General features: G+C 54.3%; 2 non-coding genes and 4 pseudogenes across 2 annotated transcripts; all 6 read left to right on the top strand.

The window, feature by feature from the left end:
- The first annotated feature begins 2997 nt into the window (after positions 1–2997).
- On the top strand, positions 2998–3168 carry LOC118218539 (annotated as a pseudogene).
- Positions 3169–3592: 424 nt separating this feature from the next.
- Positions 3593–3709, top strand: LOC118218575. Its single transcript, XR_004763456.1, has one exon. It is a non-coding gene; the product is annotated as a U5 spliceosomal RNA (small nuclear RNA).
- Positions 3710–4074: 365 nt separating this feature from the next.
- On the top strand, positions 4075–4151 carry LOC118218551 (annotated as a pseudogene).
- A 5271-nt stretch (positions 4152–9422) lies between these two features.
- Positions 9423–9628, top strand: LOC118218536 (annotated as a pseudogene).
- A 406-nt stretch (positions 9629–10034) lies between these two features.
- LOC118218574 lies at positions 10035–10151 on the top strand. Its single transcript, XR_004763455.1, has one exon. It is a non-coding gene; the product is annotated as a U5 spliceosomal RNA (small nuclear RNA).
- A 365-nt stretch (positions 10152–10516) lies between these two features.
- On the top strand, positions 10517–10599 carry LOC118218549 (annotated as a pseudogene).
- The last annotated feature ends 2251 nt before the right edge of the window (positions 10600–12850 follow it).

Here is a 12850-nt window from a genome sequence, read left to right as displayed (position 1 = left end):
AAGCTCTAAGCCCTTTAGAGCTGCTTTTGTGGAGTTTTACAGAGCTGTGCAGGCACTGCGGCTCCTCTACCCCACGGTGGTAGAGTGGTGGGAGGCAGCCAAAGTGCGTTTTGGGCAGTTCTGCCGAAATTTCAGCATCAAGCAGCGGCGGAGAGAGCGTGCAGAGATCAAAAGGTGGCTCGACACGCTGGCGTACCTGCACGCACAGATCAACAACGGAAGGGCGGTGAGGTGGGAGGCCTACGAGGGGGTGAAGGAGCGGGTCAGGAGCCTTCTGGAGGACAGGGCTAAGGCTTTGGCGTTCCAGGCACGGCTGAGAGAGATGGAGGAGGGGGAGAAGCCCACCTCCTTTTTCTTTCAGGCCGCAAGGGCGCGGAAAAACGCCGCTACCATTTCTGGTCTGAAGGGGGAAGGGGGGCTGGTAACAGGCATCCCGGAGATGCTGGATACTGCTGAGGAGTTCTACTCTGACCTTTTCAGCAGGAGAGAGTGCGACCCGGAGGTGCAGGAATCGCTCCTTGACTGTGTGGCAGCCCGGTTAAGAGAGGAGGAGGTGCAGACCTTGGAGGCAGGACTCAGCCTTGATGAGGTAACAACGGCACTGCGCTCATTGAGGGACGGGCGGGCCCCGGGGCACGATGGGCTCCCAAAGGAGTTCTATGTTGCCTTCTGGGACCTAATAGGGCCTGACCTCTTGGAGGTGTTTCAGGCTCTTCTGGAGGGGGGGGGGCCTGTCGGCCTCCATGAGGAAGGGGGTGCTGGCGCTATTGTTCAAAGGGGGAGATAGGGCAGAGCTTAAAAACTGGCGCCCTCTCACCTTGCTGACGGTAGACTACAAGGTGTTAGCTAAAGTAGCCACCCGCCGCCTGAAGCAGGTGATGAGCAGCCTGGTTAGCCCCGATCAGACCTGTGGCGTGCCCGGGCGTTCCTGCAGCTGGAACTTGGTTCTGCTGCGGGACGTTATAGATTGGGTGCGCGACCGAGGCCTTCCCTTAGCCCTGGTCAGCATTGACCAGGAGAAGGCTTTCGATCGCGTCCAGCATGCTTTCTTGTTCCGGGTCTTAGAGCGCATGGGATTCGGTCCCCGGTTTATGGCCTGGCTGCGCACGCTGTATAGGGGGGTCTATAGCTGCGTGAGGATCAACGGGTTCCTGAGCGGGGCCGTGGAGCAGGCCGGGGGAGTGCGGCAGGGGTGCCCGCTCTCCCCGCTGCTCTACGCACTGTTCATGGAGCCCTTTGCGGAGCTAGTGCGTAGGGACCCAGGTATCGACGGGGTGAGGATCCCAGGGGCAGCTGGGGAGAATTTAAAAATCCAGCAGTACGCCGACGATACAACAATTTTCGTGGCTTCCTCTCGGTCGCTGGCAAGGGTGCGGGTGCTGGTGGACAAATTTGCAGCGGGGACGGGTTCAAAAGTAAACCTGGCAAAGTCCTCCGTTTTGTTCTGCGGGCAGTGGAGAGAGGAGCCGGGGGACTGTGGGGGTTTTGATAGGAGCGAGGGGGGGCTGAAAGTGTTGGGTGTCAGATTCTTTCCCCAGGGGAGCGCAGAGCAGAACTGGGAAGCGCGCTTGGCCCTGGTGAGATCGCGGCTGGGGATGTGGGCACGCAGGCGGCTGTCACTGACTGGGAGGGTGGTAGTAGTGAAGGCTGTCCTGCTCCCACTCCTCCTGCATTTGGCCTATGTGTTCCCGGTTCCAGCGAGGACGAAGTTGGCACTGACCAGGGCCATGTTCCACTTTCTCTGGGGAACTAGGTATGAATATGTGCGCCGTGAAATAATGTACCTGCCGGTAGCTAAAGGGGGGCGGGGTGTGCCAAGGGTCCCCCTGAAGCTTGACACTTTATATGCCTGCTTTGCATGCAACATCTTTTTAACCAAAGTCCCGCACAAATGCTTTTATTTTGCACGGCTGTTTCTGGCCAATGCCTTGCGACATCTGGTGCCGCTAACTCACGTGGCTCCGCGCGCAGACATCCTGTCCCCCGCCTATCAGGCCGTGGTGCGCTATCTGAGGCAGGCCTCGGCGCACATAGGGGGGGACAGGCTATTACAGCACAGGCAGATATACAACAGCCTGGCTCATATGCAAGTAATTGCCCCACAGGGGGTGCCGCCCAATATGGACTGGGCCGGGGTGAGTGGGGGGAGGACACCAGGAGTGGTGCGGGACCTTCACTGGCTCTGCGCCCTGAACAGGTTAGCGGTGCGGGAGGTGCTGCATAGACACGGATGCAGTGCCAGTCCACTCTGTCCTAGGGGCTGTGGTTTTTCGGAATCCGTCCCTCACGCGTTCTGGGAGTGCCGGTTTGCGGTGCTCTATTGGGGGCTGGTTCAGGGCCTCCTCAGGAGGCTTGGCCCCACTTTCAGTTTGAGCAGGGCTGGGGTCCTGTTCAAGAAGGGAGTGGGAGTTTTGGGGGCTGTGGCCCAGGGGCGGTGTGGGACGTCATAGGCTATGCCAAGTGGGTCCTGTGGGAGGACAGAATGGCGGTAGTGGGGACAAGGGTAAGGGCGCTAAGTCCCAGCCAGCTCTTCCACAGGTTCTGTGGGAGGGTGGCAGAACGGATAAGGGTGGATGGGGCGGTGCGCGGGTGGGACTGGGTACAGGGATACTGGGGAGGGTTAGAAGGGGTGTTTCCACTCTAAATGGTGTGCACTGGTGAATAGTTCCTTAAGTATATTAATTTGTTTTGTTTTGATTTGTTTTGTTTTGTTTTGTTTTGTTTTGTTTTGTGTGTAATTTGGTTTGGGGTGTTACGATACGTTCTGAGTGTACTGGGTAACTGGTACGGTTTAATAGTGTACAGTATGAGAGGTATGTGTTGTATGCGTAGGGTGTGCAACATGTATGTAAGGCGGAAGCAGTGAGTGGGCAATGTGGTTGGGGTATGGATGCTATGTGTATGCGTCATGAGTATGTTGATGTAATGTGGAATGGATGTAATTATGTGAAGTGTTTTAATAAAAAAAAAAAAAAAAAAAAAAAAAAAAAAAAAAAAAAAAAAAAAAAAAAAAAATCTGTTCTTATCAGTTTAATATCTGATACGTCCCCTATCTGGGGACTACATATTAAACGGATTTTTGAGACTGGGAGTCGGAGAAGGAGCTTGCTCCGTCCGCTCCACGCATCGACCCGGTATTGCAGTACGTCCGGGAACGGTGCGCCTCTATTTTCAGGTGCAAAGGAAATGCTTCTGCTTCTGCTTCTGCTTCTGCTTCTGCTTCTGCTTCTGCTTCTGCGTGGAGTAGACAAGCAACTGAGTCCTTGTGGGGTTTTTTTTTTTTTTTAAATGAAATAAAAGAAATAGTTTTATCGTGTGTGTGTCGTTCTTTCTTTCTATCTATCTATCTATCTGTCTATCTGTCTATCTATCTATCATTCTCCGTCAGCTAGCTGGGTGAGTGAAGTTGGTTAAGTAAGTCAGCTAGCGAGCCGGTTTGCAGCGGTCCATGGCTCGCTTGCGCCCTCTGCCAGTCGGGCGGTTATAGCGTCTCCTCTCCCTCTTCCGCGGATAACGCGCGGGGGGACAACTCCGGGCCTGCGGCTCCGGGCCGGGAGGGCCTACGGCGGCTGGTGCCGGCGAGAGGCCACGTGTGCTCGGGTTTCTCTTCATCACGCACAAATCTTTCGCCTTTTACTAAAGATTTCCGTGGAGAGGAACACTCCTGAGTTTGTGCTATTTTTGGATGCTCCGTCCGCCGGACGGGGCGACTTTTCTGTTCTTAAGAGAGCTTGTTGATGACTTGTTGCCATGTGTCCCTGGTTTGTGACTTGTCAGGTACATGTGTTATAGAGTGTGGACTGTCTCCTTGCTTGCTTAGCTAGGCAATTACATAGCTGTTCCGCGAGTGCTCGTGCAATTAAACGGCGATAAGAGCCTTCAGCACGTAGGTAGCTACCGTGGCAGAGGACGTGGGGCTTTGTGGGTGGAGCTGAGGTGACGGCCAGAGGTCCCGGGGGAAGCGTCGAGGGGGCCCCGGACCAATGGCGAGCGGGGACCGGGTCCGGCCGGACCCCGCGATCGGATTCCCGGCCCCCTGGGCGGCGGCGGCCAGCTGTGGCCAATTTTCAGGCCATCGCTTCTCGGCCTTTTGGCTAAGATCAAGTGTAGTATCTGTTCTTATCGAGAAGACTTCATTTGAAAAAGCGATCAACGCGGAGGAGAAGGAGACAGGAGGCCATGGCAGATCCTGGGCCGGAATTCGGGAGCAGCGGAGTGCGCAGGAAGAATACGCTTCGGTTGATGGTGAGCGCACAGAGGAGAGAAACGGTGGATCTGCGGTACGTGATTGTTAAAATTTTTGGTGAGCTGTTTAATGTTCCTGTTAGCCGAATGTATTGTGTTCAGGACTTTCAGGCGAGGGGACTTTTTGATGTTACGCTGGACTCTGAAAACTTGTGCTTAGAGGTTTTTGAGCAGTTCAAGGAAAAGAGAGCGAGTGAAGTTTTGCGGGGAATATCTTTTGAACCACTGTTTTCAAATGATGTTAAATCTGTGAATGTACTTATGTACAACCCTTTTGTGCCGGCGAGGGACGTGGAGCTATTTTTAAGTAGGTACTGTGTCGTCCTAAAGCCGGAGGTAAAGCTGCAAAATAGTTTTGGCGTGTGGTCGGGGAAGAGGCAGTTTTTAGTACGGCTGCAAAAAGATAGTAGCGCGGTGGGAGGGTTGAGGCACCTACCGGCTGTTTTCTCCATTGGCGCGGACCGAGGTTTTTTGTCGTATGTGGGGTTGCCCACATATTGTAGGCGATGCCTAAAATACGGCCACATGGCAAAGGAATGTGCAGAGCCCTTTGTTTGCTCCTCGTGTGAGGAAGAGGGCCATGTGGCGAGGGACTGCCCAAAGGGTAGGAAGTGCCACCTGTGCGGGAGTGAGGAGCATGTGGTCCGGAATTGCCCGGCCCGGAGGCGAACCTACGCCGAGGCGGCAAGGGGAGAAGCGGCGCCCGCTGGTGGGGAGGAGGGGGAGAAGCGCCAGGAGCCTGGAAAGTCAGGCATGGAGTCAGGCCGGGAAGGGGTCTCTCCTTTGGCTGCAACACCACCGGCAGCAGCGGAGGAAGAGCAGGTGGCAGAGGGAGCGCAGAAGGCAAGGGGAGTCCACTCAACTCCAGTGGAGAAGGTGACCTTAGGGAAGCCGGGGGAGGCGCTCCCAACCCCTGGGGTGGAGAGAGGGATGGAGCGGAGTCCTCTCGCCTCGTCAGGGGTGGTCCCCCACGCGCAAGGTGCGGGCGGAGAGGTGATGGAGGTAACAAAGGCGGTCCCTACTGGAGGGGTAGAAGAAGAAGGGTCCAAGAAGACCAGAGCCAGGGAGGGGACCTCAGGAAACAAGGAGATGACACCAGAAGGGGGAATCAAGCGGGGCCTGCGCACGGACTGGGCGGAGGCGGTGGAGGAGAGACACCCGCTAGATGCGGTAATATGGGAAAGCGGAGAAGAAAGGATGGCAAAACGGAGAGTGAGGCTCGGGGTGACAGCCTCCGACTTTGCATCCGAGTCAGAGGGTTCCATGGAGCTCACCAGTGGGGAGAGTTTGGAGTGGGACCCACCCTCTCCAATCTCCATCACAGCGTACGACATGGGGACGGTGAAGCAGTGGTCCCCAGGTGAGGTATCGTTTTTGTTGGGGGGGGAAGAAGGGGGAGGGGAAGGGAGGGGAAATGGTGTTGAGGATAATCTGTGAAGATGGCTGCGGGTTTTTTCCGTTTGTGATGTATAAGTTTACAGTAATAACATGTAATGTGCGGGGCATGGGGAACTGCAAAAAGAGAGGGGGAGTTTTTCATTTTTTGTCACTACAGGGGTTTTTGGTTTGTTTTTTACAAGAGGTGCACCTGAGGTCTAGGGAGGACAGTGCAAGGTTTTCTGTGGAGTGGGGGAAGGGCCCTTCGTTTTGGAGTGTGGGAGGAGTTCATTCCTCTGGGGTGGGAATTTTGTTTGGAGGGAGGGATGTGCACATTGTGGAATGTTTTTCTTTGGTTCAGGGGAGAGTGTTGGTGGTGGATGGGGATTGGAGGGGGGTAAAGTTGCGTTTCATAAATGTTTATGCCCCAGCTTTAATTTCAAGGAGGAAGGAGTTTTTTTTGAGTGTGGAGACGGTGTGTGCCACAAATAGGTGGGTTATTATGGGGGGGGATTTTAATGTTTCTTTTGAAGCGCCGGATTTTAGTTCAGCCTATTTAAAGAATATGGTGGGGCGTTTTGCGTTAAAAGATGCATTTAGGGCGATGTGGCCAAAGGACCCAGGCTTTACCTGGGGGAATAGCAGGGGAGGTAAAAGAAGATTGGATTACATCTTTGTTCCGGGGGGGCAGAGGGTGATTGCAGCAGGGGTGGTTCCTCTTTTTTTTTCCGACCACAGTGGCGTGAGTGTGACAGTGGAGTGGGATGTGCCAGCGTTTGGGAGGGGGAGCTGGCGTATGAATATTGAGGTTCTGGAGGAGGAGGCTTTCCAGAAGCGCTTTATTGAGGCGTACAAAGGGTGGGCTAAGTTAAAGCCCTTTTTTGGTTCAGTGGCGGAGTGGTGGGAATTAACAAAGGGTAGGATAAGGGGTTTTGTGATGGGGTACTGCCGGGGGAAAAGGAGGAGGGAGCACAGGCAGTTTGCGAAGAGGCAGAGGGAACTAGAGAGCCTCTATGAGGTGTGGAACAGCGGGGGGGCTTTTGACGAGGAAAGGTGGGAGGAGCTGAAGGCAGAGCTGAGGGTGCATTGTGAAGCGAAGGCGCGCGCCCTCGCTTTTAAATGCCAGGGGGAGAAGTATGAGAGAGACGAGACCATCTCCTCTTACTTCTTCCAGAGGGTGAGGGCGGTCAGGGCAAAGAGGGTGATGGTGGGGTTGAGGGGGGGGGACGGGAAGGTGTTAAAGGGAACAGAGGAGATGCTGGGATTTGCTACCAGCTTTTATCGTGACCTGTTTGGGGAGAGGGAGGTGGACAGGAACGCGGCGGAGCATTTCTTGGGCATGGTGGAGGAGAAGGTGCCAGAGGGGGTGAGGGCGGCTTTGGAGATGCCCTTCAGTTTGGAGGAGCTGAGGAGGGCGCTGGCGGGGATGAAGGGGGGGAAGGTCCCGGGGAAGGACGGCCTTCCCAAAGAGTTTTATTTGAAGTTTTGGGAGTTGGTGGGGCCTGACTTTCTGGAGGTGGTGGGGGAGATTTTTGGGAAGGGGGAACTTGCTCCCTCAATGAGGGAGGGGGTGGTGGCCATGTTGTTCAAGAAGGGCGATGAGCTTGACCTAAAAAATTGGCGCCCGATAACGCTTTTGGGCGTCGATTACAAGCTCATCGCCCGGGTTTTGGCAGGCAGGCTGAGGTTGGCCATGCCGTTTTTGGTAGGGGAGGACCAGACTTGTGGGGTGGAGGGGAGGTCGGCGGCATGGAACCTGCAGCTCACGAGGGACGTTTTGTGTTGGGTGGAGGAGCGGAATATCCCGCTCGTTTTGGTTAATTTGGATATGGAGAAGGCGTTTGATAGGGTGAGTCACGGTTTTTTGTTTGAGGTGTTGTCACGTTTTGGCTTTGGTGCAGGGTTTCTGAGGTGGCTGGGTTTGTTGTATAAGGGTGTAGGAAGCAGGGTGGGGGTGAATGGCCATCTGGGGGAGATGGTATGGCAGAAGGGGGGGGTAAGGCAGGGCTGCCCCTTGTCACCCCTCCTTTTTGCTTTATACATGGAGCCAGTGGCAGAGGCAGTGCGGAGGGATGGGGCGATAGGAGGCATTCCAATGCCAGGGGCGGGTGGGGAGTTTTTAAAGATCTCCCTATATGCCGACGATGTCACACTGTTTTTGGACGGCGAGAAGAGCATGAGCAGGGCACTGGAGGTTGTGGGGGACTTTTCCAAGGGGGCGGGTGCCTCCATAAATATGGCAAAGTCGGCAGTAAGTTTCTTTGGGAGGTGGAAGGGGAGGAGGGAGAATACATGTGGGCTTCAAGTAAGGGAGGGGCCAGCCAAAATTCTGGGCGTAGAGTTTAGTGGGGGCGTCAGGGAGGACGCCATTAAGAACTGGGAGAAGCGGGTGGCCGGCGTGAAGACCAAACTGGGCCTTTGGTCGACACGCCGGCTCACGGTGAGCGGGAAGGTGATGGTGTTGAAGGCCGACATTTTGCCGGGGTTAGTGTATTTGTCGTATGTGTTTCCGTTGCCTGTGCGTCTGAGGAGGGATTTAGTTAGGGGTGTGTTCAAGTTTTTGTGGGGGGGTTATGAGTATGTGAGGAGGGAGGTGATGTACATGTCCGTGGAGGAGGGAGGGAAGGATGTGCCACATTTTCCGTTGAAGTTAGACGTTTTGTTTTATAGTAATTTGTGTGTGTCTTTGGTTTCCCCTCAAGTGCACAAGTATCAGTATTTTGTCCGGTTTTGGTTTGCGTCGTGGGTTCGGTTTTTGGTGGGGTGGGATAATAGGGTGCCGAGGGGGGAGGTGGCCCCTGCGCACTACGTGCAGGTGGGGCGTTGGGCCAGGAAGTACGAGGAGTGCGTGGATAAGGGTTTAGTGGTACAGCACAGGAGGCTATATAGCGCGCTGAAAGAGAGGCTACGGCCTGTGGGGGGGACGGGAGTGCCAGTGGGGAGAGAAGTGTGGGCGGTTCTCCAGCCGAAGGGGCTGGAGAACCGTTTGAAGGATCTGAACTGGCTGGTGGCGTATGGCAGGCTGCCGGTGAGGGACGTGCTTTACAGGCACAAACTCACTAAGAACAGGTTCTGTCCAAGGGAGGGCTGTGAGAGGGAGGAGGAAACGGTGCGCCATGTCTTTTGGAGCTGCCCGTTTGCCCAGGAGGTGTGGGGTCTGATGGGGAGGAGGTATGGGTGTTTGGGAGGTCTGACCCAGGATTTGGTTTTTTTTGGGAGGGGGCTGGGGAGAGTGAAGGGGAGGGGAAAGTTTCTTTTGCTTTTTTTGCTCAGCCTGATAAAGCTGAAGCTGTGGCTAGCTAGGGGAGAGAGGGGGGTGGCGAGGTCGGGGTGGACGGGGTGGGGACTGGTGCAGATGGTGAGAGCGGACGTAGAGCGACGCTTTCAGTGGGAGGAGCTGCGCTGGGGTTTCCATGCAGCCTGGGAGCGGTGGAAAAAATTATTGTAATCCAGGCTGGGGATTATTGTATTGCTGTGATTTGGTTGTATGTTGGGTTGTGGGAAGGTGTTGGGTGGGGAAGACATGGGAGGGGGTTTAGTTGTGAAGAGATGGATTGAGAGGATTTGTGTTTGTTTTTTGTGCTGTATGGATGTAATGGGATGTGTGTGCGTCTAGCAGGTCTGACATGCATAAGAAACTGTAAATAGAAATGTATATAATGTATATAATGTATATAATGTTTGGGTGGATTTGTGGCACAATGAGGAGGCGCGGTATTTTCCTTCTGCGCGTGAAGTGGGCTGAGGTACAGAGGGAAGTCTCAGTGTTGATGATCGTGCTGGAAAATCAGAGGAAGGTGATACGGTCTGAGTGTAAAGAAAAAAAAAAAAAAAAAAAAAAAAAAAAAAAAAATCTGTTCTTATCAGTTTAATATCTGATACGTCCCCTATCTGGGGACTACATATTAAACGGATTTTTGAGACTGGGAGTCGGAGAAGGAGCTTGCTCCGTCCGCTCCACGCATCGACCCGGTATTGCAGTACGTCCGGGAACGGTGCGCCTCTATTTTCGGGTGCAAAGGAAATGCTTCTGCTTCTGCTTCTGCTTCTGCTTCTGCGTGGAGTAGACAAGCAACTGAGTCCTTGTGGGGGTTTTTTTTTTTTTTTTAAATGAAATAAAAGAAATAGTTTTATCGTGTGTGTGTGTGTGTCGTTCTTTCTTTCTATCTGTCTATCTATCTATCTATCTATCTATCATTCTCCGTCAGCTAGCTGGGTGAGTGAAGTTGGTTAAGTAAGTCAGCTAGCGAGCCAGTTTGCAGCGGTCCGTGGCTCGCTTGCGCCCTCTGCCAGTCGGGCGGTTATAGCGTCTCCTCTCCCTCTTCTGCGGATAACGCGCGGGGGGACAACTCCGGGCCTGCGGCTCCGGGCCGGGAGGGCCTACGGCGGCTGGTGACGGCGAGAGGCCACGTGTGCTCGGGTTTCTCTTCATCACGCACAAATCTTTCGCCTTTTACTAAAGATTTCCGTGGAGAGGAACACTCCTGAGTTTGTGCTATTTTTGGATGCTCCGTCCGCCGGACGGGGCGACTTTTCTGTTCTTAAGAGAGCTTGTTGATGACTTGTTGCCATGTGTCCCTGGTTTGTGACTTGTCGGGTACATGTGTTATAGAGTGTGGACTGTCTCCTTGCTTGCTTAGCTAGGCAATTACATAGCTGTTCTGCGAGTGCTCGTGCAATTAAACGGCGATAAGAGCCTTCAGCACGTAGGTAGCTACCGTGGCAGAGGACGTGGGGCTTTGTGGGTGGAGCTGAGGTGACGGCCAGAGGTCCCGGGGGAAGCGTCGAGGGGGCCCCGGACCAATGGCGAGCGGGGACCGGGTCCGGCCGGACCCCGCGATCGGATTCCCGGCCCCCTGGGCGGCGGCGGCCAGCTGTGGCCAATTTTCAGGCCATCGCTTCTCGGCCTTTTGGCTAAGATCAAGTGTAGTATCTGTTCTTATCGAGAATTTCACTTGAGAAAGCGATCGACGCAGAGGAGAAGGAGACAGGAGACAGGAGACCATGGCAGATCCTGGGCCGGAATTCGGGAGCAGCGGAGTGCGCAGGAAGAATACGCTTCGGTTGATGGTGAGCGCACAGAGGAGAGAAACGGTGGACCTGCGGTACGTGATTGTTAAAATTTTTGGTGAGCTGTTTAATGTTCCTGTTAGCCGAATGTATTGTGTTCAGGACTTTCAGGCGAGGGGACTTTTTGATGTTACGCTGGATTCTGAAAACTGGTGCTTAGAGGTTTTTGAGCAGTTCAAGGAAAAGAGAGCGAGTGAAGTTTTGCGGGGAATATCGTTTGAACCACTGTTTTCAAATGATGTTAAATCTGTGAATGTACTTATGTACAACCCTTTTGTGCCGGCGAGGGACGTGGAGCTATTTTTAAGTAGGTACTGTGTCGTCCTAAAGCCGGAGGTAAAGCTGCAAAATAGTTTTGGCGTGTGGTCGGGGAAGAGGCAGTTTTTAGTACGGCTGCAAAAAGATAGTAGCGCGGTGGGAGGGTTGAGGCACCTACCGGCTGTTTTCTCCATTGGCGCGGACCGAGGTTTTTTGTCGTATGTGGGGTTGCCCACATATTGTAGGCGATGCCTAAAATACGGCCACATGGCAAAGGAATGTGCAGAGCCCTTTGTTTGCTCCTCGTGTGAGGAAGAGGGCCATGTGGCGAGGGACTGCCCAAAGGGTAGGAAGTGCCACCTGTGCGGGAGTGAGGAGCATGTGGTCCGGAATTGCCCGGCCCGGAGGCGAACCTACGCCGAGGCGGCAAGGGGAGAAGCGGCGCCAGCTGGTGGGGAGGAGGGGGAGAAGCGCCAGGAGCCTGGAAAGTCAGGCATGGAGTCAGGCCGGGAAGGGGTCTCTCCTTTGGCTGCAACACCACCGGCAGCAGCGGAGGAAGAGCAGGTGGCAGAGGGAGCGCAGAAGGCAAGGGGAGTCCACTCAACTCCAGTGGAGAAGGTGACCTTAGGGAAGCCGGGGGAGACGCTCCCAACCCCTGGGGTGGAGAGAGGGATGGAGCGGAGTCCTCTCGCCTCGTCAGGGGTGGTCCCCCACGCGCAAGGTGCGGGTGGAGAGGTGATGGAGGTAACAAAGGCGGTCCCTACTGGAGGGGTAGAAGAAGAAGGGTCCAAGAAGACCAGAGCCAGGGAGGGGACCTCAGGAAACAAGGAGATGACACCAGAAGGGGGAATCAAGCGGGGCCTGCGCACGGACTCGGCGGAGGCAGTGGAGGAGAGACACCCGCTAGATGCGGTAATATGGGAAGGCGGAGAAGAAAGGATGGCAAAACGGAGAGTGAGGCTCGGGGTGACAGCCTCCGACTTTGCATCCGAGTCAGAGGGTTCCATGGAGCTCACCAGTGGGGAGAGTTTGGAGTGGGATCCACCCTCTCCAATCTCCATCACAGCGTACGACATGGGGACGGTGAAGCAGTGGTCCCCAGGTGAGGTATCGTTTTTGTTGGGGGGGGAAGAAGGGGGAGGGGAAGGGAGGGGAAATGGTGTTGAGGATAATCTGTGAAGATGGCTGCGGTTTTTTTTCCCGTTTGTGATGTATAAGTTTACAGTAATAACATGTAATGTGCGGGGCATGGGGAACTGCAAAAAGAGAGGGGGAGTTTTTCATTTTTTGTCACTACAGGGGTTTTTGGTTTGTTTTTTACAAGAGGTGCACCTGAGGTCTAGGGAGGACAGTGCAAGGTTTTCTGTGGAGTGGGGGACGGGCCCTTCGTTTTGGAGTGTGGGAGGAGTTCATTCCTCTGGGGTGGGAATTTTGTTTGGAGGGAGGGATGTGCACATTGTGGAATGTTTTTCTTTGGTTCAGGGGAGAGTGTTGGTGGTGGATGGGGATTGGAGGGGGGTAAAGTTGCGTTTCATAAATGTTTATGCCCCAGCTTTAATTTCAAGGAGGAAGGAGTTTTTTTTGAGTGTGGAGACGGTGTGTGCCACAAATAGGTGGGTTATTATGGGGGGGGATTTTAATGTTTCTTTTGAAGCGCCGGATTTCAGTTCAGCCTATTTAAAGAATATGGTGGGGCGTTTTGCGTTAAAAGATGCATTCAGGGCAATGTGGCCAAAGGATCCAGGCTTTACCTGGGGGAATAGCAGGGGAGGTAAAAGAAGATTGGATTACATCTTTGTTCCGGGGGGGCAGAGGGTGATTGCAGCAGGGGTGGTTCCTCTTTTTTTTTCCGACCACAGTGGCGTGAGTGTGACAGTGGAGTGGGATGTGCCAGCGTTTG

Source organism: Anguilla anguilla, chromosome 18 (assembly GCF_013347855.1).
Source record: "Anguilla anguilla isolate fAngAng1 chromosome 18, fAngAng1.pri, whole genome shotgun sequence".
Lineage (NCBI taxonomy): Eukaryota > Metazoa > Chordata > Actinopteri > Anguilliformes > Anguillidae > Anguilla > Anguilla anguilla.
This window is presented reverse-complemented; position numbering and strand designations above follow the sequence as displayed.